At 36.3% G+C, this 3,386-nt stretch overlaps 1 long non-coding RNA gene across 1 annotated transcript in view; it reads left to right on the top strand.

Moving 5' to 3' along the window:
- The first annotated feature begins 816 nt into the window (after positions 1–816).
- Positions 817–3,386, top strand: part of LOC109526848 (uncharacterized) — a 34,065-nt gene continuing 31,495 nt past the window's right edge. Inside the window, exon 1 of the long non-coding RNA XR_002170422.1 lies at positions 817–2,183. This is a non-coding gene — a long non-coding RNA (uncharacterized LOC109526848). The remainder of the gene's footprint in view (positions 2,184–3,386) is intronic.

Below are 3,386 nucleotides of genomic sequence, written 5' to 3'. Positions count from 1 at the left end.
AGAAGAACACTGTTTCAGGTATCATTTAGGAATACTGTACATTGAAGTTACTATTTGACCATTTTTCAACTATGGTTCAGAGGTGATCCTCACATAAAGTCGAACATGACCTGAAGCACAAGAAGAATGTGTTTTTTTAACATCTTGAATTTGTAAAAAAAATATATATTTTTATTTTTCACAAATGAAGGGTTCAGTGAATGTCTATACCGCTATTTTTTTATTTTTCTTCTTCGTGCTACCTTTATTTTTATTTTCATTCTTCGTGACAGGGGTTCACTTTGGCCTGGGGAGTCAAGTTCAGCGTTCGCTTCAATGATATCTGGCGCCATCTCGCGTCGTGAATGGGTATAATGTCTAGACCCTGAATATAAGACGACCCCCACCTTTTCAGTCTTATTTCAATGCAAAAAACACCGTCTTATATTCGGGCCAACACGGGACTCCATATCATACGTCACAGGGAAAATCAGAACGGAATTTCATTTGTATTTAAAGTAGTGGCATATTCCTGTTACCCATCCCCCAGAGTAGGAATATGCAATGAGTAACTTAGCTATTCATTTCATTAAATCTAACTATAATGACAAGTTGCATGGGGAGAAGAAGAACACTGTTTCAGGTATCATTTAGGAATACTGTACATTGAAGTTACTATTTGACCATTTTTCAACTATGGTTCAGAGGTGATCCTCACATAAAGTCGAACATGACCTGAAGCACAAGAAGAATGTGTTTTTTTAACATCTTGAATTTGTAAAAAAAATATATATTTTTATTTTTCACAAATGAAGGGTTCAGTGAATGTCTATATTAACTGGTTGGGTTCGGTACCTCTAAAAAGTTTAAGAACCACTGGATTAGAGTATGTATGTTTTGGTTTCGAATAGTTGGCCACTTAGGGTGATCTAGGGTCATCGATCAGCCATAAAAGGCCTTGTTTGGCGATTACCGATCACACCCTTTTCCACAAAAATCGGCTGATCACAATTGATTGCTGATCTATCAGAGCACCCCTAAAAATATCTCTTAATTTTCCAGATATTGGGCATATAATAGGTCCCAAGATGTCCGGAATGAGGAAAATAGTTGTAAGGCGGAATGGATATCCTTGGCCAACAACCGTGTAAGGAGGTGGCAAATGTCACTGTTAGGCAGAATCCTTAAATCTCCACAACCATGATTTTGTAGGAAACAATGTTTTTTTAAAATTATTAACCTTATTAAAGAGAAAGCATTGTTTCCCCATTTTAGAATGGTAAATAGTTTGTGAAAAATAACACACCCACGTTGTGGGCGGAACAACAGTATCGATTTGTGGAAACAACATATGAAATTAACCATATTTGGACATCGGAGGCGCCCACCTGGCAGCAACGATTTGTAAAATACCTAATTTGGGAATTTCTCTCTGAAGAGTGTGGAAAATAGTTCGCAACATGTCCAACAGGTCAAAAAATGTTGGAAGGAGGTGATAAATACTGCAAGTTTGTGTCCTGAATTCGAAGTTGAAATGGATCAAGTCATGCGGAAGTAGGAGGTACATTTGTGAATTTCTTTCTAATATGAAGATGGAATTTTGGGAATGTGTAAATTAGTTTTCATGACGTCCTGAATGAGCTCAACAGGAAATTGTGAAATTCTGGCAATTTGGGGAATGTGGAAAGCAATCCTGAACTGGTCTTTACTTTTGTGACTCTTTTGCAGTCCGAATGGCTTGAGAAATGTGGAAGGGAAAACCCAGTTTAAAACAACAACAACAACAACAAATAAAAGCCCATGAATCACAATAATCAATCATGAATGATACATGAATGGTATGTTGTCATTTCAGGGTAGTGTGCCCTGTGGCCCCAGCAAGAGTTGTTCACGCAGGGAAAACGGGGGTGGAGGGGCTTGCAGTCGGCATCGCGTTACTTTTCCAGATGCCGGCCAAAGAAAGCAGGAATTCCGCTCAGCAGAACCTGCCCGGGTGAGTCACGGGAATGACGGGAATTCTGATTCTGCGTGTTATTGAACTTACATCCCACCCTTCCCCCTCCCTCCCCACTGCCACCCCAGAGACTTGAATGATGTCTTCGTGCCATAAAGTGTGGTTGGAAAAGACCCGAGTCAGCTTTTGGTGACGTTCATGGCAATGAGATGCTGCTGAGTGAACAGGCATCTACGCAAGCACACATGAGGTAAAAGTGTTACGGTGGAGACTCTGCGGCCCCGATGTTAAGTACACTCAAACAAGAGCTGATCATCGGCCCAATTGTTACAGACGTTTTATTTTGTTTTGGTGCTTGTCGATTGAAATGGGTCATGCCGGAGAGCTGTTTGGTAACCTTATTTTGTGGAGAAAAAAAATACTAGACTAAAAATAAATAATTGCACATATATTTTACTTAAACATATTTGTTTTATACAGACATATTTTAATTACTAATAGTTTACTAATAGTTTTTTTTTTTTTTACTCCCCCTCTCTCGGGTACTTGATATTTTAACTTTTGACCACAATCCTTGGGTCTTTTAAACAGCCCATAAAATAACCAATAAACTGAAAGTATTGTTTTTCACCATGTTGAATCATCAAATTTTATTATTGTGCTTGTAATTGACACAAAAGCCAAGTGACAGATGTTACTAATTTAATTTACTAGCTTTCCTTTATTCTCGAACAAAAGGGTCAAAATTTTCGAATCAGTATTTATTATTCTGTTGTTCAAATTCTCTCCACCATGGACCGTGATTAATTTTTGAATTACGATTATTTAAGTTTTATTATTTAGCATTTGGGGGAAAAAAACAATCGTGCTATGTATGTATGTTTAATATGATGACCACTATCTCTTACTGTTAATATTTATTTAAAAAAACATTTGTCAAACAAAACATAGAACATGAACACAAATATTAAGAATCATTAATAATAATGCTTTTTGAATACGATTTTAGTTTTACAATCAACATGATTAAAAATGAAATCTGACATGAATATATTTGTAAATACAGTACTGTATAGAACTTCCTGCTTTCGTTGCTCTCAGGGTTTGTTTGTTTGTTTGTTTGTTTGTTTGTTTGTTTATTGAACATAAAACATATACAGTAATAATTTGACAGAAAATAAGGTAAATAAAATAGTAAAGAGGAAAGAGAAATTAGTCATCATTCAACACAGTTATTATGTTCAAGGGAGTAGGAAGAAGTAAAGAACTTATCTAGTCCTACCCCGTGTTGTATGTTTATATCTATTGAATCATTTTTATATCAATCAGAAAAGAAACAAAGTAAGAAGAAAGAAGTCTCCATTAAGGCTCATGCTTTACCCTTAACCGTGATATTTTTATACTTTTGGTTTGTATCGGGAATTTATACATACACACCCTGGCACTCTTGTGT

Source organism: Hippocampus comes, unplaced genomic scaffold (genome assembly GCF_001891065.2).
Source record: "Hippocampus comes isolate QL1 unplaced genomic scaffold, H_comes_QL1_v1.1 scaffold112, whole genome shotgun sequence".
NCBI lineage: Eukaryota > Metazoa > Chordata > Actinopteri > Syngnathiformes > Syngnathidae > Hippocampus > Hippocampus comes.
This window is presented reverse-complemented; position numbering and strand designations above follow the sequence as displayed.